The 26,557-nt window shown below is 42.7% G+C and overlaps 16 non-coding genes across 16 annotated transcripts; all 16 read right to left on the bottom strand.

Moving 5' to 3' along the window:
- Positions 1-309: 309 nt before the first annotated feature.
- TRNAL-AAG (transfer RNA leucine (anticodon AAG)) lies at positions 310-391 on the bottom strand. Its single transcript has one exon. It is a non-coding gene; the product is annotated as a tRNA-Leu (tRNA).
- A 730-nt stretch (positions 392-1,121) lies between these two features.
- On the bottom strand, positions 1,122-1,193 carry TRNAW-CCA (transfer RNA tryptophan (anticodon CCA)). Its single transcript has one exon. It is a non-coding gene; the product is annotated as a tRNA-Trp (tRNA).
- An 854-nt stretch (positions 1,194-2,047) lies between these two features.
- Positions 2,048-2,129, bottom strand: TRNAL-AAG (transfer RNA leucine (anticodon AAG)). Its single transcript has one exon. It is a non-coding gene; the product is annotated as a tRNA-Leu (tRNA).
- A 731-nt stretch (positions 2,130-2,860) lies between these two features.
- TRNAW-CCA (transfer RNA tryptophan (anticodon CCA)) lies at positions 2,861-2,932 on the bottom strand. Its single transcript has one exon. It is a non-coding gene; the product is annotated as a tRNA-Trp (tRNA).
- An 854-nt stretch (positions 2,933-3,786) lies between these two features.
- On the bottom strand, positions 3,787-3,868 carry TRNAL-AAG (transfer RNA leucine (anticodon AAG)). Its single transcript has one exon. It is a non-coding gene; the product is annotated as a tRNA-Leu (tRNA).
- Positions 3,869-4,598: 730 nt separating this feature from the next.
- On the bottom strand, positions 4,599-4,670 carry TRNAW-CCA (transfer RNA tryptophan (anticodon CCA)). The gene has a single exon. It is a non-coding gene; the product is annotated as a tRNA-Trp (tRNA).
- An 854-nt stretch (positions 4,671-5,524) lies between these two features.
- On the bottom strand, positions 5,525-5,606 carry TRNAL-AAG (transfer RNA leucine (anticodon AAG)). The gene has a single exon. It is a non-coding gene; the product is annotated as a tRNA-Leu (tRNA).
- A 731-nt stretch (positions 5,607-6,337) lies between these two features.
- On the bottom strand, positions 6,338-6,409 carry TRNAW-CCA (transfer RNA tryptophan (anticodon CCA)). The gene has a single exon. It is a non-coding gene; the product is annotated as a tRNA-Trp (tRNA).
- Positions 6,410-7,262: 853 nt separating this feature from the next.
- Positions 7,263-7,344, bottom strand: TRNAL-AAG (transfer RNA leucine (anticodon AAG)). The gene has a single exon. It is a non-coding gene; the product is annotated as a tRNA-Leu (tRNA).
- Positions 7,345-12,477: 5,133 nt separating this feature from the next.
- Positions 12,478-12,559, bottom strand: TRNAL-AAG (transfer RNA leucine (anticodon AAG)). Its single transcript has one exon. It is a non-coding gene; the product is annotated as a tRNA-Leu (tRNA).
- A 1,656-nt stretch (positions 12,560-14,215) lies between these two features.
- Positions 14,216-14,297, bottom strand: TRNAL-AAG (transfer RNA leucine (anticodon AAG)). Its single transcript has one exon. It is a non-coding gene; the product is annotated as a tRNA-Leu (tRNA).
- Positions 14,298-19,430: 5,133 nt separating this feature from the next.
- On the bottom strand, positions 19,431-19,512 carry TRNAL-AAG (transfer RNA leucine (anticodon AAG)). The gene has a single exon. It is a non-coding gene; the product is annotated as a tRNA-Leu (tRNA).
- A 1,657-nt stretch (positions 19,513-21,169) lies between these two features.
- TRNAL-AAG (transfer RNA leucine (anticodon AAG)) lies at positions 21,170-21,251 on the bottom strand. The gene has a single exon. It is a non-coding gene; the product is annotated as a tRNA-Leu (tRNA).
- A 730-nt stretch (positions 21,252-21,981) lies between these two features.
- On the bottom strand, positions 21,982-22,053 carry TRNAW-CCA (transfer RNA tryptophan (anticodon CCA)). The gene has a single exon. It is a non-coding gene; the product is annotated as a tRNA-Trp (tRNA).
- An 854-nt stretch (positions 22,054-22,907) lies between these two features.
- TRNAL-AAG (transfer RNA leucine (anticodon AAG)) lies at positions 22,908-22,989 on the bottom strand. Its single transcript has one exon. It is a non-coding gene; the product is annotated as a tRNA-Leu (tRNA).
- A 731-nt stretch (positions 22,990-23,720) lies between these two features.
- On the bottom strand, positions 23,721-23,792 carry TRNAW-CCA (transfer RNA tryptophan (anticodon CCA)). The gene has a single exon. It is a non-coding gene; the product is annotated as a tRNA-Trp (tRNA).
- Positions 23,793-26,557: the final 2,765 nt, after the last annotated feature.

Raw genomic sequence — 26,557 nt, 5'->3', positions numbered from 1 at the left:
GAATCCTGCTGCCCAACTTGGGGCACAATTGAAAATGACTTCAGGTCTTTCTTTTTTTCCTTTCTCCTTCTTTTGGAACAACAAGGGGAAGAAGGGTGGGTGAAATGTTGAAGCTGAGTCTTCTTTTCATCCTGCATTACTTTTCTAACTTTCTGTGTTACTGTTCCATTTTCAAAGATCAAATGAGTATGCAACAAGTGCATTTCCATGTCCACATAAGTTGCACGTTGTGGCAAATAAGGAAGCGGTATTTAAACGGCGTGATACGTTTATTCATCCACAGAAGGCTGGAAGAAAAAAAGAGCCTGATGGCAGCGGTGGGATTCGAACCCACGCCCCCGAAGAGACTGGAGCCTTAATCCAGCGCCTTAGACCGCTCGGCCACGCTACCTGCGCAAAATCCCTGTGGCTGCGTACTCAAAACACGCACGCCATTTGGGAGCGTTCTGATCATTTCATTTTCTTTCTTGTCAAAAGGTTGCAAGTCCTGACAATATCTTTCCACACTCATGCAGCACTGCTGGCGGCATAGGTCATTTAGAACGCCTTCACCTCTACAAGACCGCAAAAACACAAGAAAACTAGATCAATGCTAAAATATTACACATCCCCCTCTATTTATTCTCACACAGAAAGAGTTTAAAGCGCAAGTTCCTCATTTTACATTCAGGTGAAATCTGCTAGCATGTCAAATGACCACCAACAGGTGCAAACAAAAGATAACAATTCAACACCAGCATAGGGAAAGTGCTGTCCTCCAGTATTCAGCATTCAAATGCTGCCTCTAGGAAATCGATTCATTAACCTGTTTTGACAAAAAGGGAGTAAAGCAAAAAAAAGGAGGAACCCATAAAATGACACGCTAAAGGAACAGGGGGACTCTATTTTTGTTTCCCGACTCCTAGTTTAAAATCCACAGGTTTCATTTGAAACAATCAGGAATCCTGCAGCATGTCAAATCTACCTACTGTAGATGAGCAGGACTTTTCCCGTTTTGACCATCAACATAATGAAATAACGCAAGTACGGGATATATGGATTATATATGCTAAGCCTGCTTTTTATCCAACTCTGGTATGACAAGAGATCTGTGCTTACTCTTCTCCAAAGCAAAAGCAGCATGACCCCGACGTGATTTGAACACGCAACCTTCTGATCTGGAGTCAGACGCGCTACCGTTGCGCCACGAGGTCTCATTGTAAAGGTGGACGTGGTCGTCAACAGAGTAGCCAACAAAGGTAGGTTTTTTTCCCCCACCGACATAAAATTAGATAGATTCTGACAAATTAAATATTCAGCCTAAAGAGGAAAGAAAATAAGTACTTTTCTTTTCAGCACAATACCACTGTAATTGAAGGCAAAGCCAAACAGAAAGGCACTGCACCAGCTAGCCAGTATCTGTGTTTGTGGCCATGTGAAGCCATACCGGTTTAATTACATTACAATGGAACATGCAAATGCTGGGGTGAATCGTGCATGGTGTGGAATTCTCCACGTGACTTACTCTTTGCTAGCTTTATATTTAGGACAATTTATGGCCTCTTTCAAGTGAGAAGAAAGATGTTAAATTCTCTTCCTAAAGAAGGTGTTTTATGGAATTCAGTAGATGTATTTGAGGATGGCCTCGATGTTCTTGTGGCAAAGCTGGAAACTATGCCACTTTAGTATCTAAAGTGGGTATTGTAGCACAGCTTGTTGATCCAAGGAGAAATCGGAATGCACATCTGGAGTTCTAAAGGAATCCTGCTGCCCAACTTGGGGCACAATTGAAAATGACTTCAGGTCTTTCTTTTTTTCCTTTCTCCTTCTTTTGGAACAACAAGGGGAAGAAGGGTGGGTGAAATGTTGAAGCTGAGTCTTCTTTTCATCCTGCATTACTTTTCTAACTTTCTGTGTTACTGTTCCATTTTCAAAGATCAAATGAGTATGCAACAAGTGCATTTCCATGTCCACATAAGTTGCACGTTGTGGCAAATAAGGAAGCGGTATTTAAACGGCGTGATACGTTTATTCATCCACAGAAGGCTGGAAGAAAAAAAGAGCCTGATGGCAGCGGTGGGATTCGAACCCACGCCCCCGAAGAGACTGGAGCCTTAATCCAGCGCCTTAGACCGCTCGGCCACGCTACCTGCACAAAATTCCTGTGGCTGCGTACTCAAAACACGCACGCCATTTGGGAGCGTTCTGATCATTTCCTTTTCTTTCTTGTCAAAAGGTTGCAAGTCCCGACAATATCTTTCCACACTCATGCAGCACTGCTGGCGGCATAGGTCATTTAGAACGCCTTCACCTCTACAAGACCGCAAAAACACAAGAAAACTAGATCAATGCTAAAATATTACACATCCCCCTTTATTTATTCTCACACAGAAAGAGTTTAAAGCGCAAGTTCCTCATTTTACATTCAGGTGAAATCTGCTAGCATGTCAAATGACCACCAACAGGTGCAAACAAAAGATAACAATTCAACACCAGCATAGGGAAAGTGCTGTCCTCCAGTATTCAGCATTCAAATGCTGCCTCTAGGAAATCGATTCATTAACCTGTTTTGACAAAAAGTTAGTAAAGCAAAAAAAAAGGAGGAACCCATAAAATGACACGCTAAAGGAACAGGGGGACTCTATTTTTGGTTCCCGACTCCTATTTTAAAATCCACAGGATTCATTTGAAACAATCAGGAATCCTGCAGCATGTCAAATCTACCTACTGTAGATGAGCAGGACTTTTCCCGTTTTGACCATCAACATGATGAAATAACGCAAGTACGGGATATATGGATTATATATGCTAAGCCTGCTTTTTATCCAACTCTGGTATGACAAGAGATCTGTGCTTACTCTTCTCCAAAGCAAAAGCAGCATGACCCCGACGTGATTTGAACACGCAACCTTCTGATCTGGAGTCAGACGCGCTACCGTTGCGCCACGAGGTCTCATTGTAAAGGTGGACGTGGTCGTCAACAGAGTAGCCAACAAAGGTAGGTTTTTTTCCCCCACCGACATAAAATTAGATAGATTCTGACAAATTAAATATTCAGCCTAAAGAGGAAAGAAAATAAGTACTTTTCTTTTCAGCACAATACCACTGTAATTGAAGGCAAAGCCAAACAGAAAGGCACTGCACCAGCTAGCCAGTATCTGTGTTTGTGGCCATGTGAAGCCATACCGGTTTAATTACATTACAATGGAACATGCAAATGCTGGGGTGAATCGTGCATGGTGTGGAATTCTCCACGTGACTTACTCTTTGCTAGCTTTATATTTAGGACAATTTATGGCCTCTTTCAAGTGAGAAGAAAGATGTTAAATTCTCTTCCTAAAGAAGGTGTTTTATGGAATTCAGTAGATGTATTTGAGGATGGCCTCGATGTTCTTGTGGCAAAGCTGGAAACTATGCCACTTTAGTATCTAAAGTGGGTATTGTAGCACAGCTTGTTGCTCCAAGGAGAAATCGGAATGCACATATGGAGTTCTAAAGGAATCATGCTGCCCAACTTGGGGCACAATTGAAAATGACTTCAGGTCTTTCTTTTTTTCCTTTCTCCTTCTTTTGGAACAACAAGGGGAAGAAGGGTGGGTGAAATGTTGAAGCTGAGTCTTCTTTTCATCCTGCATTACTTTTCTAACTTTCTGTGTTACTGTTCCATTTTCAAAGATCAAATGAGTATGCAACAAGTGCATTTCCATGTCCACATAAGTTGCACGTTGTGGCAAATAAGGAAGCGGTATTTAAACGGCGTGATACGTTTATTCATCCACAGAAGGCTGGAAGAAAAAAAGAGCCTGATGGCAGCGGTGGGATTCGAACCCACGCCCCCGAAGAGACTGGAGCCTTAATCCAGCGCCTTAGACCGCTCGGCCACGCTACCTGCGCAAAATCCCTGTGGCTGCGTACTCAAAACACGCACGCCATTTGGGAGCGTTCTGATCATTTCATTTTCTTTCTTGTCAAAAGGTTGCAAGTCCTGACAATATCTTTCCACACTCATGCAGCACTGCTGGCGGCATAGGTCATTTAGAACGCCTTCACCTCTACAAGACCGCAAAAACACAAGAAAACTAGATCAATGCTAAAATATTACACATCCCCCTCTATTTATTCTCACACAGAAAGAGTTTAAAGCGCAAGTTCCTCATTTTACATTCAGGTGAAATCTGCTAGCATGTCAAATGACCACCAACAGGTGCAAACAAAAGATAACAATTCAACACCAGCATAGGGAAAGTGCTGTCCTCCAGTATTCAGCATTCAAATGCTGCCTCTAGGAAATCGATTCATTAACCTGTTTTGACAAAAAGGGAGTAAAGCAAAAAAAAGGAGGAACCCATAAAATGACACGCTAAAGGAACAGGGGGACTCTATTTTTGGTTCCCGACTCCTAGTTTAAAATCCACAGAATTCATTTGAAACAATCAGGAATCCTGCAGCATGTCAAATCTACCTACTGTAGATGAGCAGGACTTTTCCCGTTTTGACCATCAACATAATGAAATAACGCAAGTACGGGATATATGGATTATATATGCTAAGCCTGCTTTTTATCCAACTCTGGTATGACAAGAGATCTGTGCTTACTCTTCTCCAAAGCAAAAGCAGCATGACCCCGACGTGATTTGAACACGCAACCTTCTGATCTGGAGTCAGACGCGCTACCGTTGCGCCACGAGGTCTCATTGTAAAGGTGGACGTGGTCGTCAACAGAGTAGCCAACAAAGGTAGGTTTTTTTCCCCCACCGACATAAAATTAGATAGATTCTGACAAATTAAATATTCAGCCTAAAGAGGAAAGAAAATAAGTACTTTTCTTTTCAGCACAATACCACTGTAATTGAAGGCAAAGCCAAACAGAAAGGCACTGCACCAGCTAGCCAGTATCTGTGTTTGTGGCCATGTGAAGCCATACCGGTTTAATTACATTACAATGGAACATGCAAATGCTGGGGTGAATCGTGCATGGTGTGGAATTCTCCACGTGACTTACTCTTTGCTAGCTTTATATTTAGGACAATTTATGGCCTCTTTCAAGTGAGAAGAAAGATGTTAAATTCTCTTCCTAAAGAAGGTGTTTTATGGAATTCAGTAGATGTATTTGAGGATGGCCTCGATGTTCTTGTGGCAAAGCTGGAAACTATGCCACTTTAGTATCTAAAGTGGGTATTGTAGCACAGCTTGTTGATCCAAGGAGAAATCGGAATGCACATCTGGAGTTCTAAAGGAATCCTGCTGCCCAACTTGGGGCACAATTGAAAATGACTTCAGGTCTTTCTTTTTTTCCTTTCTCCTTCTTTTGGAACAACAAGGGGAAGAAGGGTGGGTGAAATGTTGAAGCTGAGTCTTCTTTTCATCCTGCATTACTTTTCTAACTTTCTGTGTTACTGTTCCATTTTCAAAGATCAAATGAGTATGCAACAAGTGCATTTCCATGTCCACATAAGTTGCACGTTGTGGCAAATAAGGAAGCGGTATTTAAACGGCGTGATACGTTTATTCATCCACAGAAGGCTGGAAGAAAAAAAGAGCCTGATGGCAGCGGTGGGATTCGAACCCACGCCCCCGAAGAGACTGGAGCCTTAATCCAGCGCCTTAGACCGCTCGGCCACGCTACCTGCGCAAAATTCCTGTGGCTGCGTACTCAAAACACGCATGCCATTTGGGAGCGTTCTGATCATTTCCTTTTCTTTCTTGTCAAAAGGTTGCAAGTCCCGACAATATCTTTCCACACTCATGCAGCACTGCTGGCGGCATAGGTCATTTAGAACGCCTTCACCTCTACAAGACCGCAAAAACACAAGAAAACTAGATCAATGCTAAAATATTACACATCCCCCTTTATTTATTCTCACACAGAAAGAGTTTAAAGCGCAAGTTCCTCATTTTACATTCAGGTGAAATCTGCTAGCATGTCAAATGACCACCAACAGGTGCAAACAAAAGATAACAATTCAACACCAGCATAGGGAAAGTGCTGTCCTCCAGTATTCAGCATTCAAATGCTGCCTCTAGGAAATCGATTCATTAACCTGTTTTGACAAAAAGTTAGTAAAGCAAAAAAAAAGGAGGAACCCATAAAATGACACGCTAAAGGAACAGGGGGACTCTATTTTTGGTTCCCGACTCCTATTTTAAAATCCACAGGATTCATTTGAAACAATCAGGAATCCTGCAGCATGTCAAATCTACCTACTGTAGATGAGCAGGACTTTTCCCGTTTTGACCATCAACATAATGAAATAACGCAAGTACGGGATATATGGATTATATATGCTAAGCCTGCTTTTTATCCAACTCTGGTATGACAAGAGATCTGTGCTTACTCTTCTCCAAAGCAAAAGCAGCATGACCCCGACGTGATTTGAACACGCAACCTTCTGATCTGGAGTCAGACGCGCTACCGTTGCGCCACGAGGTCTCATTGTAAAGTGGACGTGGTCGTCAACAGAGTAGACAACAAAGGTAGGTTTTTTTCCCCCACCGACATAAAATTAGATAGATTCTGACAAATTAAATATTCAGCCTAAAGAGGAAAGAAAATAAGTACTTTTCTTTTCAGCACAATACCACTGTAATTGAAGGCAAAGCCAAACAGAAAGGCACTGCACCAGCTAGCCAGTATCTGTGTTTGTGGCCATGTGAAGCCATACCGGTTTAATTACATTACAATGGAACATGCAAATGCTGGGGTGAATCGTGCATGGTGTGGAATTCTCCACGTGACTTACTCTTTGCTAGCTTTATATTTAGGACAATTTATGGCCTCTTTCAAGTGAGAAGAAAGATGTTAAATTCTCTTCCTAAAGAAGGTGTTTTATGGAATTCAGTAGATGTATTTGAGGATGGCCTCGATGTTCTTGTGGCAAAGCTGGAAACTATGCCACTTTAGTATCTAAAGTGGGTATTGTAGCACAGCTTGTTGATCCAAGGAGAAATCGGAATGCACATCTGGAGTTCTAAAGGAATCCTGCTGCCCAACTTGGGGCACAATTGAAAATGACTTCAGGTCTTTCTTTTTTTCCTTTCTCCTTCTTTTGGAACAACAAGGGGAAGAAGGGTGGGTGAAATGTTGAAGCTGAGTCTTCTTTTCATCCTGCATTACTTTTCTAACTTTCTGTGTTACTGTTCCATTTTCAAAGATCAAATGAGTATGCAACAAGTGCATTTCCATGTCCACATAAGTTGCACGTTGTGGCAAATAAGGAAGCGGTATTTAAACGGCGTGATACGTTTATTCATCCACAGAAGGCTGGAAGAAAAAAAGAGCCTGATGGCAGCGGTGGGATTCGAACCCACGCCCCCGAAGAGACTGGAGCCTTAATCCAGCGCCTTAGACCGCTCGGCCACGCTACCTGCGCAAAATTCCTGTGGCTGCGTACTCAAAACACGCACGCCATTTGGGAGCGTTCTGATCATTTCCTTTTCTTTCTTGTCAAAAGGTTGCAAGTCCCGACAATATCTTTCCACACTCATGCAGCACTGCTGGCGGCATAGGTCATTTAGAACGCCTTCACCTCTACAAGACCGCAAAAACACAAGAAAACTAGATCAATGCTAAAATATTACACATCCCCCTTTATTTATTCTCACACAGAAAGAGTTTAAAGCGCAAGTTCCTCATTTTACATTCAGGTGAAATCTGCTAGCATGTCAAATGACCACCAACAGGTGCAAACAAAAGATAACAATTCAACACCAGCATAGGGAAAGTGCTGTCCTCCAGTATTCAGCATTCAAATGCTGCCTCTAGGAAATCGATTCATTAACCTGTTTTGACAAAAAGTTAGTAAAGCAAAAAAAAAGGAGGAACCCATAAAATGACACGCTAAAGGAACAGGGGGACTCTATTTTTGGTTCCCGACTCCTATTTTAAAATCCACAGGATTCATTTGAAACAATCAGGAATCCTGCAGCATGTCAAATCTACCTACTGTAGATGAGCAGGACTTTTCCCGTTTTGACCATCAACATAATGAAATAACGCAAGTACGGGATATATGGATTATATATGCTAAGCCTGCTTTTTATCCAACTCTGGTATGACAAGAGATCTGTGCTTACTCTTCTCCAAAGCAAAAGCAGCATGACCCCGACGTGATTTGAACACGCAACCTTCTGATCTGGAGTCAGACGCGCTAGCGTTGCGCCACGAGGTCTCATTGTAAAGGTGGACGTGGTCGTCAACAGAGTAGCCAACAAAGGTAGGTTTTTTTCCCCCACCGACATAAAATTAGATAGATTCTGACAAATTAAATATTCAGCCTAAAGAGGAAAGAAAATAAGTACTTTTCTTTTCAGCACAATACCACTGTAATTGAAGGCAAAGCCAAACAGAAAGGCACTGCACCAGCTAGCCAGTATCTGTGTTTGTGGCCATGTGAAGCCATACCGGTTTAATTACATTACAATGGAACATGCAAATGCTGGGGTGAATCGTGCATGGTGTGGAATTCTCCACGTGACTTACTCTTTGCTAGCTTTATATTTAGGACAATTTATGGCCTCTTTCAAGTGAGAAGAAAGATGTTAAATTCTCTTCCTAAAGAAGGTGTTTTATGGAATTCAGTAGATGTATTTGAGGATGGCCTCGATGTTCTTGTGGCAAAGCTGGAAACTATGCCACTTTAGTATCTAAAGTGGGTATTGTAGCACAGCTTGTTGCTCCAAGCAGAAATCGGAATGCACATATGGAGTTCTAAAGGAATCATGCTGCCCAACTTGGGGCACAATTGAAAATGACTTCAGGTCTTTCTTTTTTTCCTTTCTCCTTCTTTTGGAACAACAAGGGGAAGAAGGGTGGGTGAAATGTTGAAGCTGAGTCTTCTTTTCATCCTGCATTACTTTTCTAACTTTCTGTGTTACTGTTCCATTTTCAAAGATCAAATGAGTATGCAACAAGTGCATTTCCATGTCCACATAAGTTGCACGTTGTGGCAAATAAGGAAGCGGTATTTAAACGGCGTGATACGTTTATTCATCCACAGAAGGCTGGAAGAAAAAAAGAGCCTGATGGCAGCGGTGGGATTCGAACCCACGCCCCCGAAGAGACTGGAGACTTGATCCAGCGCCTTAGACCGCTCGGCCACGCTACCTGCGCAAAATCCCTGTGGCTGCGTACTCAAAACACGCACGCCATTTGGGAGCGTTCTGATCATTTCATTTTCTTTCTTGTCAAAAGGTTGCAAGTCCCGACAATATCTTTCCACACTCATGCAGCACTGCTGGCGGCATAGGTCATTTAGAACGCCTTCACCTCTACAAGACCGCAAAAACACAAGAAAACTAGATCAATGCTAAAATATTACACATCCCCCTCTATTTATTCTCACACAGAAAGAGTTTAAAGCGCAAGTTCCTCATTTTACATTCAGGTGAAATCTGCTAGCATGTCAAATGACCACCAACAGGTGCAAACAAAAGATAACAATTCAACACCAGCATAGGGAAAGTGCTGTCCTCCAGTATTCAGCATTCAAATGCTGCCTCTAGGAAATCGATTCATTAACCTGTTTTGACAAAAAGGGAGTAAAGCAAAAAAAAGGAGGAACCCATAAAATGACACGCTAAAGGAACAGGGGGACTCTATTTTTGGTTCCCGACTCCTAGTTTAAAATCCACAGGATTCATTTGAAACAATCAGGAATCCTGCAACATGTCAAATCTACCTACTGTAGATGAGCAGGACTTTTCCCGTTTTGACCATCAACATAATGAAATAACGCAAGTACGGGATATATGGATTATATATGCTAAGCCTGCTTTTTATCCAACTCTGGTATGACAAGAGATCTGTGCTTACTCTTCTCCAAAGCAAAAGCAGCATGACCCCGACGTGATTTGAACACGCAACCTTCTGATCTGGAGTCAGACGCGCTAGCGTTGCGCCACGAGGTCTCATTGTAAAGGTGGACGTGGTCGTCAACAGAGTAGCCAACAAAGGTAGTTTTTTTTCCCCCACCGACATAAAATTAGATAGATTCTGACAAATTAAATATTCAGCCTAAAGAGGAAAGAAAATAAGTACTTTTCTTTTCAGCACAATACCACTGTAATTGAAGGCAAAGCCAAACAGAAAGGCACTGCACCAGCTAGCCAGTATCTGTGTTTGTGGCCATGTGAAGCCATACCGGTTTAATTACATTACAATGGAACATGCAAATGCTGGGGTGAATCGTGCATGGTGTGGAATTCTCCACGTGACTTACTCTTTGCTAGCTTTATATTTAGGACAATTTATGGCCTCTTTCAAGTGAGAAGAAAGATGTTAAATTCTCTTCCTAAAGAAGGTGTTTTATGGAATTCAGTAGATGTATTTGAGGATGGCCTCGATGTTCTTGTGGCAAAGCTGGAAACTATGCCACTTTAGTATCTAAAGTGGGTATTGTAACACAGCTTGTTGATCCAAGGAGAAATCGGAATGCACATATGGAGTTCTAAAGGAATCCTGCTGCCCAACTTGGGGCACAATTGAAAATGACTTCAGGTCTTTCTTTTTTTCCTTTCTCCTTCTTTTGGAACAACAAGGGGAAGAAGGGTGGGTGAAATGTTGAAGCTGAGTCTTCTTTTCATCCTGCATTACTTTTCTAACTTTCTGTGTTACTGTTCCATTTTCAAAGATCAAATGAGTATGCAACAAGTGCATTTCCATGTCCACATAAGTTGCACGTTGTGGCAAATAAGGAAGCGGTATTTAAACGGCGTGATACGTTTATTCATCCACAGAAGGCTGGAAGAAAAAAAGAGCCTGATGGCAGCGGTGGGATTCGAACCCACGCCCCCGAAGAGACTGGAGCCTTAATCCAGCGCCTTAGAGCGCTCTGCCACGCTACCTGCGCAAAATCCCTGTGGCTGCGTACTCAAAACACGCACGCCATTTGGGAGCGTTCTGATCATTTCATTTTCTTTCTTGTCAAAAGGTTGCAAGTCCCGACAATATCTTTCCACACTCATGCAGCACTGCTGGCGGCGTAGGTCATTTAGAACGCCTTCACCTCTACAAGACCGCAAAAACACAAGAAAACTAGATCAATGCTAAAATATTACACATCCCCCTCTATTTATTCTCACACAGAAAGAGTTTAAAGCGCAAGTTCCTCATTTTACATTCAGGTGAAATCTGCTAGCATGTCAAATGACCACCAACAGGTGCAAACAAAAGATAACAATTCAACACCAGCATAGGGAAAGTGCTGTCCTCCAGTATTCAGCATTCAAATGCTGCCTCTAGGAAATCGATTCATTAACCTGTTTTGACAAAAAGGGAGTAAAGCAAAAAAAAGGAGGAACCCATAAAATGACACGCTAAAGGAACAGGGGGACTCTATTTTTGGTTCCCGACTCCTAGTTTAAAATCCACAGAATTCATTTGAAACAATCAGGAATCCTGCAGCATGTCAAATCTACCTACTGTAGATGAGCAGGACTTTTCCCGTTTTGACCATCAACATAATGAAATAACGCAAGTACGGGATATATGGATTATATATGCTAAGCCTGCTTTTTATCCAACTCTGGTATGACAAGAGATCTGTGCTTACTCTTCTCCAAAGCAAAAGCAGCATGACCCCGACGTGATCTGAACACGCAACCTTCTGATCTGGAGTCAGACGCGCTACCGTTGCGCCACGAGGTCTCATTGTAAAGGTGGACGTGGTCGTCAACAGAGTAGCCAACAAAGGTAGGTTTTTTTCCCCCACCGACATAAAATTAGATAGATTCTGACAAATTAAATATTCAGCCTAAAGAGGAAAGAAAATAAGTACTTTTCTTTTCAGCACAATACCACTGTAATTGAAGGCAAAGCCAAACAGAAAGGCACTGCACCAGCTAGCCAGTATCTGTGTTTGTGGCCATGTGAAGCCATACCGGTTTAATTACATTACAATGGAACATGCAAATGCTGGGGTGAATCGTGCATGGTGTGGAATTCTCCACGTGACTTACTCTTTGCTAGCTTTATATTTAGGACAATTTATGGCCTCTTTCAAGTGAGAAGAAAGATGTTAAATTCTCTTCCTAAAGAAGGTGTTTTATGGAATTCAGTAGATGTATTTGAGGATGGCCTCGATGTTCTTGTGGCAAAGCTGGAAACTATGCCACTTTAGTATCTAAAGTGGGTATTGTAGCACAGCTTGTTGATCCAAGGAGAAATCGGAATGCACATCTGGAGTTCTAAAGGAATCCTGCTGCCCAACTTGGGGCACAATTGAAAATGACTTCAGGTCTTTCTTTTTTTCCTTTCTCCTTCTTTTGGAACAACAAGGGGAAGAAGGGTGGGTGAAATGTTGAAGCTGAGTCTTCTTTTCATCCTGCATTACTTTTCTAACTTTCTGTGTTACTGTTCCATTTTCAAAGATCAAATGAGTATGCAACAAGTGCATTTCCATGTCCACATAAGTTGCACGTTGTGGCAAATAAGGAAGCGGTATTTAAACGGCATGATACGTTTATTCATCCACAGAAGGCTGGAAGAAAAAAAGAGCCTGATGGCAGCGGTGGGATTCGAACCCACGCCCCCGAAGAGACTGGAGCCTTAATCCAGCGCCTTAGACCGCTCGGCCACGCTACCTGCGCAAAATCCCTGTGGCTGCGTACTCAAAACACGCACGCCATTTGGGAGCGTTCTGATCATTTCATTTTCTTTCTTGACACAAGGTTGCAAGTCCCGACAATATCTTTCCACACTCATGCAGCACTGCTGGCGGCATAGGTCATTTAGAACGCCTTCACCTCTACAAGACCGCAAAAACACAAGAAAACTAGATCAATGCTAAAATATTACACATCCCCCTCTATTTATTCTCACACAGAAAGAGTTTAAAGCGCAAGTTCCTCATTTTACATTCAGGTGAAATCTGCTAGCATGTCAAATGACCACCAACAGGTGCAAACAAAAGATAACAATTCAACACCAGCATAGGGAAAGTGCTGTCCTCCAGTATTCAGCATTCAAATGCTGCCTCTAGGAAATCGATTCATTAACCTGTTTTGACAAAAAGGGAGTAAAGCAAAAAAAAGGAGGAACCCATAAAATGACACGCTAAAGGAACAGGGGGACTCTATTTTTGGTTCCCGACTCCTAGTTTAAAATCCACAGGATTCATTTGAAACAATCAGGAATCCTGCAACATGTCAAATCTACCTACTGTAGATGAGCAGGACTTTTCCCGTTTTGACCATCAACATAATGAAATAACGCAAGTACGGGATATATGGATTATATATGCTAAGCCTGCTTTTTATCCAACTCTGGTATGACAAGAGATCTGTGCTTACTCTTCTCCAAAGCAAAAGCAGCATGACCCCGACGTGATTTGAACACGCAACCTTCTGATCTGGAGTCAGACGCGCTAGCGTTGCGCCACGAGGTCTCATTGTAAAGGTGGACGTGGTCGTCAACAGAGTAGCCAACAAAGGTAGTTTTTTTTCCCCCACCGACATAAAATTAGATAGATTCTGACAAATTAAATATTCAGCCTAAAGAGGAAAGAAAATAAGTACTTTTCTTTTCAGCACAATACCACTGTAATTGAAGGCAAAGCCAAACAGAAAGGCACTGCACCAGCTAGCCAGTATCTGTGTTTGTGGCCATGTGAAGCCATACCGGTTTAATTACATTACAATGGAACATGCAAATGCTGGGGTGAATCGTGCATGGTGTGGAATTCTCCACGTGACTTACTCTTTGCTAGCTTTATATTTAGGACAATTTATGGCCTCTTTCAAGTGAGAAGAAAGATGTTAAATTCTCTTCCTAAAGAAGGTGTTTTATGGAATTCAGTAGATGTATTTGAGGATGGCCTCGATGTTCTTGTGGCAAAGCTGGAAACTATGCCACTTTAGTATCTAAAGTGGGTATTGTAACACAGCTTGTTGATCCAAGGAGAAATCGGAATGCACATATGGAGTTCTAAAGGAATCCTGCTGCCCAACTTGGGGCACAATTGAAAATGACTTCAGGTCTTTCTTTTTTTCCTTTCTCCTTCTTTTGGAACAACAAGGGGAAGAAGGGTGGGTGAAATGTTGAAGCTGAGTCTTCTTTTCATCCTGCATTACTTTTCTAACTTTCTGTGTTACTGTTCCATTTTCAAAGATCAAATGAGTATGCAACAAGTGCATTTCCATGTCCACATAAGTTGCACGTTGTGGCAAATAAGGAAGCGGTATTTAAACGGCGTGATACGTTTATTCATCCACAGAAGGCTGGAAGAAAAAAAGAGCCTGATGGCAGCGGTGGGATTCGAACCCACGCCCCCGAAGAGACTGGAGCCTTAATCCAGCGCCTTAGACCGCTCGGCCACGCTACCTGCGCAAAATTCCTGTGGCTGCGTACTCAAAACACGCACGCCATTTGGGAGCGTTCTGATCATTTCCTTTTCTTTCTTGTCAAAAGGTTGCAAGTCCCGACAATATCTTTCCACACTCATGCAGCACTGCTGGCGGCATAGGTCATTTAGAACGCCTTCACCTCTACAAGACCGCAAAAACACAAGAAAACTAGATCAATGCTAAAATATTACACATCCCCCTTTATTTATTCTCACACAGAAAGAGTTTAAAGCGCAAGTTCCTCATTTTACATTCAGGTGAAATCTGCTAGCATGTCAAATGACCACCAACAGGTGCAAACAAAAGATAACAATTCAACACCAGCATAGGGAAAGTGCTGTCCTCCAGTATTCAGCATTCAAATGCTGCCTCTAGGAAATCGATTCATTAACCTGTTTTGACAAAAAGTTAGTAAAGCAAAAAAAAAGGAGGAACCCATAAAATGACACGCTAAAGGAACAGGGGGACTCTATTTTTGGTTCCCGACTCCTATTTTAAAATCCACAGGATTCATTTGAAACAATCAGGAATCCTGCAGCATGTCAAATCTACCTACTGTAGATGAGCAGGACTTTTCCCGTTTTGACCATCAACATAATGAAATAACGCAAGTACGGGATATATGGATTATATATGCTAAGCCTGCTTTTTATCCAACTCTGGTATGACAAGAGATCTGTGCTTACTCTTCTCCAAAGCAAAAGCAGCATGACCCCGACGTGATTTGAACACGCAACCTTCTGATCTGGAGTCAGACGCGCTAGCGTTGCGCCACGAGGTCTCATTGTAAAGGTGGACGTGGTCGTCAACAGAGTAGCCAACAAAGGTAGGTTTTTTTCCCCCACCGACATAAAATTAGATAGATTCTGACAAATTAAATATTCAGCCTAAAGAGGAAAGAAAATAAGTACTTTTCTTTTCAGCACAATACCACTGTAATTGAAGGCAAAGCCAAACAGAAAGGCACTGCACCAGCTAGCCAGTATCTGTGTTTGTGGCCATGTGAAGCCATACCGGTTTAATTACATTACAATGGAACATGCAAATGCTGGGGTGAATCGTGCATGGTGTGGAATTCTCCACGTGACTTACTCTTTGCTAGCTTTATATTTAGGACAATTTATGGCCTCTTTCAAGTGAGAAGAAAGATGTTAAATTCTCTTCCTAAAGAAGGTGTTTTATGGAATTCAGTAGATGTATTTGAGGATGGCCTCGATGTTCTTGTGGCAAAGCTGGAAACTATGCCACTTTAGTATCTAAAGTGGGTATTGTAGCACAGCTTGTTGCTCCAAGCAGAAATCGGAATGCACATATGGAGTTCTAAAGGAATCATGCTGCCCAACTTGGGGCACAATTGAAAATGACTTCAGGTCTTTCTTTTTTTCCTTTCTCCTTCTTTTGGAACAACAAGGGGAAGAAGGGTGGGTGAAATGTTGAAGCTGAGTCTTCTTTTCATCCTGCATTACTTTTCTAACTTTCTGTGTTACTGTTCCATTTTCAAAGATCAAATGAGTATGCAACAAGTGCATTTCCATGTCCACATAAGTTGCACGTTGTGGCAAATAAGGAAGCGGTATTTAAACGGCGTGATACGTTTATTCATCCACAGAAGGCTGGAAGAAAAAAAGAGCCTGATGGCAGCGGTGGGATTCGAACCCACGCCCCCGAAGAGACTGGAGCCTTGATCCAGCGCCTTAGACCGCTCGGCCACGCTACCTGCGCAAAATCCCTGTGGCTGCGTACTCAAAACACGCACGCCATTTGGGAGCGTTCTGATCATTTCATTTTCTTTCTTGTCAAAAGGTTGCAAGTCCCGACAATATCTTTCCACACTCATGCAGCACTGCTGGCGGCATAGGTCATTTAGAACGCCTTCACCTCTACAAGACCGCAAAAACACAAGAAAACTAGATCAATGCTAAAATATTACACATCCCCCTCTATTTATTCTCACACAGAAAGAGTTTAAAGCGCAAGTTCCTCATTTTACATTCAGGTGAAATCTGCTAGCATGTCAAATGACCACCAACAGGTGCAAACAAAAGATAACAATTCAACACCAGCATAGGGAAAGTGCTGTCCTCCAGTATTCAGCATTCAAATGCTGCCTCTAGGAAATCGATTCATTAACCTGTTTTGACAAAAAGGGAGTAAAGCAAAAAAAAGGAGGAACCCATAAAATGACACGCTAAAGGAACAGGGGGACTCTATTTTTGGTTCCCGACTCCTAGTTTAAAATCCACAGGATTCATTTGAAACAATCAGGAATCCTGCAACATGTCAAATCTACCTACTGTAGATGAGCAGGACTTTTCCCGTTTTGACCATCAACATAATGAAATAACGCAAGTACGGGATATATGGATTATATATGCTAAGCCTGCTTTTTATCCAACTCTGGTATGACAAGAGATCTGTGCTTACTCTTCTCCAAAGCAAAAGCAGCATGACCCCGACGTGATTTGAACACGCAACCTTCTGATCTGGAGTCAGACGCGCTAGCGTTGCGCCACGAGGTCTCATTGTAAAGGTGGACGTGGTCGTCAACAGAGTAGCCAACAAAGGTAGTTTTTTTTCCCCCACCGACATAAAATTAGATAGATTCTGACAAATTAAATATTCAGCCTAAAGAGGAAAGAAAATAAGTACTTTTCTTTTCAGCACAATACCACTGTAATTGAAGGCAAAGCCAAACAGAAAGGCACTGCACCAGCTAGCCAGTATCTGTGTTTGTGGCCATGTGAAGCCATACCGGTTTAATTACATTACAATGGAACATGCAAATGCTGGGGTGAATCGTGCATGGTGTGGAATTCTCCACGTGACTTACTCTTTGCTAGCTTTATATTTAGGACAATTTATGGCCTCTTTCAAGTGAGAAGAAAGATGTTAAATTCTCTTCCTAAAGAAGGTGTTTTATGGAATTCAGTAGATGTATTTGAGGATGGCCTCGATGTTCTTGTGGCAAAGCTGGAAACTATGCCACTTTAGTATCTAAAGTGGGTATTGTAACACAGCTTGTTGATCCAAGGAGAAATCGGAATGCACATATGGAGTTCTAAAGGAATCCTGCTGCCCAACTTGGGGCACAATTGAAAATGACTTCAGGTCTTTCTTTTTTTCCTTTCTCCTTCTTTTGGAACAACAAGGGGAAGAAGGGTGGGTGAAATGTTGAAGCTGAGTCTTCTTTTCATCCTGCATTACTTTTCTAACTTTCTGTGTTACTGTTCCATTTTCAAAGATCAAATGAGTATGCAACAAGTGCATTTCCATGTCCACATAAGTTGCACGTTGTGGCAAATAAGGAAGCGGTATTTAAACGGCGTGATACGTTTATTCATCCACAGAAGGCTGGAAGAAAAAAAGAGCCTGATGGCAGCGGTGGGATTCGAACCCACGCCCCCGAAGAGACTGGAGCCTTAATCCAGCGCCTTAGAGCGCTCTGCCACGCTACCTGCGCAAAATCCCTGTGGCTGCGTACTCAAAACACGCACGCCATTTGGGAGCGTTCTGATCATTTCATTTTCTTTCTTGTCAAAAGGTTGCAAGTCCCGACAATATCTTTCCACACTCATGCAGCACTGCTGGCGGCGTAGGTCATTTAGAACGCCTTCACCTCTACAAGACCGCAAAAACACAAGAAAACTAGATCAATGCTAAAATATTACACATCCCCCTCTATTTATTCTCACACAGAAAGAGTTTAAAGCGCAAGTTCCTCATTTTACATTCAGGTGAAATCTGCTAGCATGTCAAATGACCACCAACAGGTGCAAACAAAAGATAACAATTCAACACCAGCATAGGGAAAGTGCTGTCCTCCAGTATTCAGCATTCAAATGCTGCCTCTAGGAAATCGATTCATTAACCTGTTTTGACAAAAAGGGAGTAAAGCAAAAAAAAGGAGGAACCCATAAAATGACACGCTAAAGGAACAGGGGGACTCTATTTTTGGTTCCCGACTCCTAGTTTAAAATCCACAGAATTCATTTGAAACAATCAGGAATCCTGCAGCATGTCAAATCTACCTACTGTAGATGAGCAGGACTTTTCCCGTTTTGACCATCAACATAATGAAATAACGCAAGTACGGGATATATGGATTATATATGCTAAGCCTGCTTTTTATCCAACTCTGGTATGACAAGAGATCTGTGCTTACTCTTCTCCAAAGCAAAAGCAGCATGACCCCGACGTGATCTGAACACGCAACCTTCTGATCTGGAGTCAGACGCGCTACCGTTGCGCCACGAGGTCTCATTGTAAAGGTGGACGTGGTCGTCAACAGAGTAGCCAACAAAGGTAGGTTTTTTTCCCCCACCGACATAAAATTAGATAGATTCTGACAAATTAAATATTCAGCCTAAAGAGGAAAGAAAATAAGTACTTTTCTTTTCAGCACAATACCACTGTAATTGAAGGCAAAGCCAAACAGAAAGGCACTGCACCAGCTAGCCAGTATCTGTGTTTGTGGCCATGTGAAGCCATACCGGTTTAATTACATTACAATGGAACATGCAAATGCTGGGGTGAATCGTGCATGGTGTGGAATTCTCCACGTGACTTACTCTTTGCTAGCTTTATATTTAGGACAATTTATGGCCTCTTTCAAGTGAGAAGAAAGATGTTAAATTCTCTTCCTAAAGAAGGTGTTTTATGGAATTCAGTAGATGTATTTGAGGATGGCCTCGATGTTCTTGTGGCAAAGCTGGAAACTATGCCACTTTAGTATCTAAAGTGGGTATTGTAGCACAGCTTGTTGATCCAAGGAGAAATCGGAATGCACATCTGGAGTTCTAAAGGAATCCTGCTGCCCAACTTGGGGCACAATTGAAAATGACTTCAGGTCTTTCTTTTTTTCCTTTCTCCTTCTTTTGGAACAACAAGGGGAAGAAGGGTGGGTGAAATGTTGAAGCTGAGTCTTCTTTTCATCCTGCATTACTTTTCTAACTTTCTGTGTTACTGTTCCATTTTCAAAGATCAAATGAGTATGCAACAAGTGCATTTCCATGTCCACATAAGTTGCACGTTGTGGCAAATAAGGAAGCGGTATTTAAACGGCATGATACGTTTATTCATCCACAGAAGGCTGGAAGAAAAAAAGAGCCTGATGGCAGCGGTGGGATTCGAACCCACGCCCCCGAAGAGACTGGAGCCTTAATCCAGCGCCTTAGACCGCTCGGCCACGCTACCTGCGCAAAATCCCTGTGGCTGCGTACTCAAAACACGCACGCCATTTGGGAGCGTTCTGATCATTTCATTTTCTTTCTTGACACAAGGTTGCAAGTCCCGACAATATCTTTCCACACTCATGCAGCACTGCTGGCGGCATAGGTCATTTAGAACGCCTTCACCTCTACAAGACCGCAAAAACACAAGAAAACTAGATCAATGCTAAAATATTACACATCCCCCTCTATTTATTCTCACACAGAAAGAGTTTAAAGCGCAAGTTCCTCATTTTACATTCAGGTGAAATCTGCTAGCATGTCAAATGACCACCAACAGGTGCAAACAAAAGATAACAATTCAACACCAGCATAGGGAAAGTGCTGTCCTCCAGTATTCAGCATTCAAATGCTGCCTCTAGGAAATCGATTCATTAACCTGTTTTGACAAAAAGGGAGTAAAGCAAAAAAAAGGAGGAACCCATAAAATGACACGCTAAAGGAACAGGGGGACTCTATTTTTGGTTCCCGACTCCTAGTTTAAAATCCACAGGATTCATTTGAAACAATCAGGAATCCTGCAACATGTCAAATCTACCTACTGTAGATGAGCAGGACTTTTCCCGTTTTGACCATCAACATAATGAAATAACGCAAGTACGGGATATATGGATTATATATGCTAAGCCTGCTTTTTATCCAACTCTGGTATGACAAGAGATCTGTGCTTACTCTTCTCCAAAGCAAAAGCAGCATGACCCCGACGTGATTTGAACACGCAACCTTCTGATCTGGAGTCAGACGCGCTAGCGTTGCGCCACGAGGTCTCATTGTAAAGGTGGACGTGGTCGTCAACAGAGTAGCCAACAAAGGTAGTTTTTTTTCCCCCACCGACATAAAATTAGATAGATTCTGACAAATTAAATATTCAGCCTAAAGAGGAAAGAAAATAAGTACTTTTCTTTTCAGCACAATACCACTGTAATTGAAGGCAAAGCCAAACAGAAAGGCACTGCACCAGCTAGCCAGTATCTGTGTTTGTGGCCATGTGAAGCCATACCGGTTTAATTACATTACAATGGAACATGCAAATGCTGGGGTGAATCGTGCATGGTGTGGAATTCTCCACGTGACTTACTCTTTGCTAGCTTTATATTTAGGACAATTTATGGCCTCTTTCAAGTGAGAAGAAAGATGTTAAATTCTCTTCCTAAAGAAGGTGTTTTATGGAATTCAGTAGATGTATTTGAGGATGGCCTCGATGTTCTTGTGGCAAAGCTGGAAACTATGCCACTTTAGTATCTAAAGTGGGTATTGTAACACAGCTTGTTGATCCAAGGAGAAATCGGAATGCACATATGGAGTTCTAAAGGAATCCTGCTGCCCAACTTGGGGCACAATTGAAAATGACTTCAGGTCTTTCTTTTTTTCCTTTCTCCTTCTTTTGGAACAACAAGGGGAAGAAGGGTGGGTGAAATGTTGAAGCTGAGTCTTCTTTTCATCCTGCATTACTTTTCTAACTTTCTGTGTTACTGTTCCATTTTCAAAGATCAAATGAGTATGCAACAAGTGCATTTCCATGTCCACATAAGTTGCACGTTGTGGCAAATAAGGAAGCGGTATTTAAACGGCGTGATACGTTTATTCATCCACAGAAGGCTGGAAGAAAAAAAAGAGCCTGATGGCAGCGGTGGGATTCGAACCCACGCCCCCGAAGAGACTGGAGCCTTAATCCAGCGCCTTAGACCGCTCGGCCACGCTACCTGCGCAAAATCCCTGTGGCTGCGTACTCAAAACACGCACGCCATTTGGGAGCGTTCTGATCATTTCATTTTCTTTCTTGTCAAAAGGTTGCAAGTCCTGACAATATCTTTCCACACTCATGCAGCACTGCTGGCGGCATAGGTCATTTAGAACGCCTTCACCTCTACAAGACCGCAAAAACACAAGAAAACTAGATCAATGCTAAAATATTACACATCCCCCTCTATTTATTCTCACACAGAAAGAGTTTAAAGCGCAAGTTCCTCATTTTACATTCAGGTGAAATCTGCTAGCATGTCAAATGACCACCAACAGGTGCAAACAAAAGATAACAATTCAACACCAGCATAGGGAAAGTGCTGTCCTCCAGTATTCAGCATTCAAATGCTGCCTCTAGGAAATCGATTCATTAACCTGTTTTGACAAAAAGGGAGTAAAGCAAAAAAAAGGAGGAACCCATAAAATGACACGCTAAAGGAACAGGGGGACTCTATTTTTGGTTCCCGACTCCTAGTTTAAAATCCACAGAATTCATTTGAAACAATCAGGAATCCTGCAGCATGTCAAATCTACCTACTGTAGATGAGCAGGACTTTTCCCGTTTTGACCATCAACATAATGAAATAACGCAAGTACGGGATATATGGATTATATATGCTAAGCCTGCTTTTTATCCAACTCTGGTATGACAAGAGATCTGTGCTTACTCTTCTCCAAAGCAAAAGCAGCATGACCCCGACGTGATTTGAACACGCAACCTTCTGATCTGGAGTCAGACGCGCTACCGTTGCGCCACGAGGTCTCATTGTAAAGGTGGACGTGGTCGTCAACAGAGTAGCCAACAAAGGTAGGTTTTTTTCCCCCACCGACATAAAATTAGATAGATTCTGACAAATTAAATATTCAGCCTAAAGAGGAAAGAAAATAAGTACTTTTCTTTTCAGCACAATACCACTGTAATTGAAGGCAAAGCCAAACAGAAAGGCACTGCACCAGCTAGCCAGTATCTGTGTTTGTGGCCATGTGAAGCCATACCGGTTTAATTACATTACAATGGAACATGCAAATGCTGGGGTGAATCGTGCATGGTGTGGAATTCTCCACGTGACTTACTCTTTGCTAGCTTTATATTTAGGACAATTTATGGCCTCTTTCAAGTGAGAAGAAAGATGTTAAATTCTCTTCCTAAAGAAGGTGTTTTATGGAATTCAGTAGATGTATTTGAGGATGGCCTCGATGTTCTTGTGGTAAAGCTGGAAACTATGCCACTTTAGTATCTAAAGTGGGTATTGTAGCACAGCTTGTTGATCCAAGGAGAAATCGGAATGCACATCTGGAGTTCTAAAGGAATCCTGCTGCCCAACTTGGGGCACAATTGAAAATGACTTCAGGTCTTTCTTTTTTTCCTTTCTCCTTCTTTTGGAACAACAAGGGGAAGAAGGGTGGGTGAAATGTTGAAGCTGAGTCTTCTTTTCATCCTGCATTACTTTTCTAACTTTCTGTGTTACTGTTCCATTTTCAAAGATCAAATGAGTATGCAACAAGTGCATTTCCATGTCCACATAAGTTGCACGTTGTGGCAAATAAGGAAGCGGTATTTAAACGGCGTGATACGTTTATTCATCCACAGAAGGCTGGAAGAAAAAAAGAGCCTGATGGCAGCGGTGGGATTCGAACCCACGCCCCCGAAGAGACTGGAGCCTTAATCCAGCGCCTTAGACCGCTCGGCCACGCTACCTGCGCAAAATTCCTGTGGCTGCGTACTCAAAACACGCACGCCATTTGGGAGCGTTCTGATCATTTCCTTTTCTTTCTTGTCAAAAGGTTGCAAGTCCCGACAATATCTTTCCACACTCATGCAGCACTGCTGGCGGCATAGGTCATTTAGAACGCCTTCACCTCTACAAGACCGCAAAAACACAAGAAAACTAGATCAATGCTAAAATATTACACATCCCCCTTTATTTATTCTCACACAGAAAGAGTTTAAAGCGCAAGTTCCTCATTTTACATTCAGGTGAAATCTGCTAGCATGTCAAATGACCACCAACAGGTGCAAACAAAAGATAACAATTAAACACCAGCATAGGGAAAGTGCTGTCCTCCAGTATTCAGCATTCAAATGCTGCCTCTAGGAAATCGATTCATTAACCTGTTTTGACAAAAAGTTAGTAAAGCAAAAAAAAAGGAGGAACCCATAAAATGACACGCTAAAGGAACAGGGGGACTCTATTTTTGGTTCCCGACTCCTAGTTTAAAATCCACAGGATTCATTTGAAACAATCAGGAATCCTGCAGCATGTCAAATCTACCTACTGTTGATGAGCAGGACTTTTCCCGTTTTGACCATCAACATAATGAAATAACGCAAGTACGGGATATATGGATTATATATGCTAAGCCTGCTTTTTATCCAACTCTGGTATGACAAGAGATCTGTGCTTACTCTTCTCCAAAGCAAAAGCAGCATGACCCCGACGTGATTTGAACACGCAACCTTCTGATCTGGAGTCAGACGCGCTACCGTTGCGCCACGTGGTCTCATTGTAAAGGTGGACGTGGTCGTCAACAGAGTAGCCAACAAAGGTAGGTTTTTTTCCCACACCGACATAAAATTAGATAGATTCTGACAAATTAAATATTCAGCCTAAAGAGGAAAGAAAATAAGTACTTTTCTTTTCAGCACAATACCACTGTAATTGAAGGCAAAGCCAAACAGAAAGGCACCGCACCAGCTAGCCAGTTTCTGTGTTTGTGGCCATGTGAAGCCATACCGGTTTAATTACATTACAATGGAACATGCAAATGCTGGGGTGAATCGTGCATGGTGTGGAATTCTCCACGTGACTTACTCTTTGCTAGCTTTATATTTAGGACAATTTATGGCCTCTTTCAAGTGAGAAGAAAGATGTTAAATTCTCTTCCTAAAGAAGGTGTTTTATGGAATTCAGTAGATGTATTTGAGGATGGCCTCGATGTTCTTGTGGCAAAGCTGGAAACTATGCCACTTTAGTATTGTCAGGATCGGGACAGGGATCCAACACGCAGGGTACAAAGAGAGGAAAGGGACGTATACCGGGCCTTAGAATGGCCGGACTAACGTACCGAGAGTAATAGAGAATAGTCAGAGACAAGCCGAGGTCGAGGGAACGAGAAGACAGATAAGCGAGAGACAAGCCGGGTCAAGGGATAACAGAGAAGCAGGGTAGTACAACAAGCCGAGTCAAAACCAAATAGAGCAAACTAGAATACCAGAGCACTGAGTGACTAGACAAGCTAGAACCACGACAGGGCAATGAGCTGAAGAGAGAAGTAAGCTTAAATACCCTGGCTCCGGATGGTAAGCACGCCTCTGACAAGTGCCGATTGGATATCGGACACTTGAGTGACAGGTCGCTCGTGATAGCGTCATGACGTCACGTATTGAGCGTCCTTTTAGAAAAGGATGTGGATTCCTCGCGGCCGGTGTTTAAGTGGCTGGATGAACCGCGAGGAACGGAGGAAACAGCTCGCCTGGACGGATAAACCACCAAGTCTCTCCCTCCCTTAGAGGTAGAGACCTCAGGTACCCTGACAGTACCCCCCCTCTCAGATACGCCCACCGGGCGGAAGGAACCGGGGCGAGATGGGAAGCGGAGGTGAAATGCTCTGCGAAGGCGAGAAGCATGAACGTCCTCCTGAGGTACCCAACTTCTCTCCTCAGGACCATATCCCCTCCAGTTGACCAGATATTGCAATTTTCCCCTTGAAATTCTGGAATCAACGATGGAGCTTACCTCGTACTCCTCCCGACCCTCCACCTGCACAGGGCGAGGCGAGGAGACCTTAGAGGAGAATTTGTTGCAAATAAGAGGTTTCAACAAGGAGACATGAAAAGAGTTAGGAATGCGTAAGGCAGGTGGCAGAGCAAGGCGATACGCAACCGGATTGATACGAGTGAGAACCCTGTAAGGACCTATGTAGCGAGGAGCAAATTTCATAGATGGAACTTTTAGTCGAATATTCTTAGTACTTAACCATACCCTATCCCCAGGAACAAAAACAGGAGCCGCTTTTCTATGCTTGTCAGCGTGTTTCTTGAACAACGAGGAACTATGTAACAGAATTTGCCGAGTCTGATCCCATAATTTCTTCAGGTTGGCGACATGATCATCAACCGACGGTATCCCCTGAGAAGAGGAAACCGAAGGAAAAATCGAAGGATGAAAGCCATAGTTCATGAAGAAAGGGCTAGAGCGAGTTGAATCGCAAACAAGGTTATTGTGTGCGAACTCCGCCCAAGGAATCAGACCGACCCAATCGTCCTGGTGTTCGGAAACAAAGCAACGCAGATACTGTTCGATCTTTTGATTGGTACGTTCAGCAGCTCCGTTAGACTGAGGGTGATAGGCCGAGGAGAAGTTCAATTTGATGCCCATTTGAGAACAAAAGGATCTCCAGAAACGTGAGACAAATTGAGAGCCTCTATCAGAAACAATCTCCGAAGGAATCCCATGTAGGCGAAAAACCTCTCTTGCAAAAATCTCCGCCAATTCAGGAGAAGTCGGAAGTTTAGGTAATGGCACGAAATGGGCCATCTTAGTAAATCTATCCACTACCGTGAGAATAACAGTCTGTCTCTTGGAAGCAGGCAAATCAACGATAAAGTCAATGGACAAACAGGACCAAGGTTTCTCAGGAATGTCCAAGGGGTGTAACAGGCCACATGGAGATGCATGAGGTAGTTTAGTCTTGGCACACGTTTCACAAGCTGCGACGAACTCCTCAATATCTTTTCGAAGTGAAGGCCACCAGAAATCCTTGGATATCAAAGAGTATGTCTTGCGAATACCAGGATGACCAGCTATTTTACTTTCGTGAAAACACTGTAAGAGCTCCAGTTGAAGTTCAGGAGGAACAAAGTTTCTTCCCTCAGGAGTGTTTCCGGGAGCTAGATGTTGTGACTTCAAGATCTGGTCAAGTAGCGGAGAATGGATTTTGAGACTGGTATTAGCAATAATATTGCATTTGGGTACAATGGAGGACATAAGTGGTTCAACTGAAGCAGAGGGCTCATATTGGCGAGATAGCGCATCGGCTTTAGAATTCTTTGACCCAGGTCTGTAAGTCAGAACGTAATTGAAATGGGTAAGAAACAACGACCAACGAGCCTGCCTGGAGGACAACCGCTTAGCCTCTCCGATATAAGACAAATTTTTGTGGTCAGTTAGAATGGTAACAGGATGTAATGTACCCTCCAATAAATGTCTCCACTCTTTCAAAGCCTTGATAACCGCTAGTAATTCTCTGTCACCAATGTCATATCT

The sequence above is a fragment of the Pelobates fuscus genome, chromosome 3 (genome assembly GCF_036172605.1).
Source record: "Pelobates fuscus isolate aPelFus1 chromosome 3, aPelFus1.pri, whole genome shotgun sequence".
NCBI lineage: Eukaryota > Metazoa > Chordata > Amphibia > Anura > Pelobatidae > Pelobates > Pelobates fuscus.
The sequence above is the reverse complement of the archived record's forward strand: the minus strand, read 5'-3'. Positions and strand labels throughout refer to the sequence as shown.